A 468-nucleotide genomic window follows, 5' to 3' on the forward strand; every position below is an offset into this window, starting at 1 on the left:
AATGAAAGCGGGGCCTAGTGCCAGCGCATTTAGGGCGGTCACTATCGCAACCCGCACCTTGGCGTTGAAGAGGGTGGGCAGGATGGTGGGGCGGGCCAGGTCACTGCGGGTGTCTGTGGGTGTGGGGCCTCTCCACTGAGTAGGCAGACAGGGGCAGGGCTTTCCCAGAAACAGGGCCTGCTCGGCTATTAGACACCAACCAAGTCAGCGGGACCCGTCACCGCTCCGAGGGACCCGGGCAGGCCCCGCACGGCCCGGGAAGGCAGCCACCTCCGGGGTAGCTGGGTGTCCGGGTGTGGAAATGCCATAAAGACACAAACTTTTCCGAGGTCAAATACTGCCAGGGTCATGGCGGAGCAAGTGTGGACGCCACTCCCAGGCAGGCAGCAGAAAAGGAAACTGCCCGGCCAGGCGCCCCGCCCGCATCCTTGCCCCAGGGCGGCGGGCGGGGGCCTCGGGGCGAGCCCA

The 468-nt window shown here is 66.2% G+C and overlaps 1 protein-coding gene across 1 annotated transcript in view; it reads right to left on the minus strand.

The window, feature by feature from the left end:
* Positions 1 to 468, minus strand: part of KMT5A (lysine methyltransferase 5A) — a 15,877-nt gene that overhangs the window by 10,368 nt on the left and 5,041 nt on the right. The gene's annotated exons all lie outside the window — the stretch shown is intronic.

This window comes from Pteropus alecto, unplaced genomic scaffold, assembly GCF_000325575.1.
Source record: "Pteropus alecto unplaced genomic scaffold, ASM32557v1 scaffold213, whole genome shotgun sequence".
NCBI classification, from domain to species: domain Eukaryota; kingdom Metazoa; phylum Chordata; class Mammalia; order Chiroptera; family Pteropodidae; genus Pteropus; species Pteropus alecto.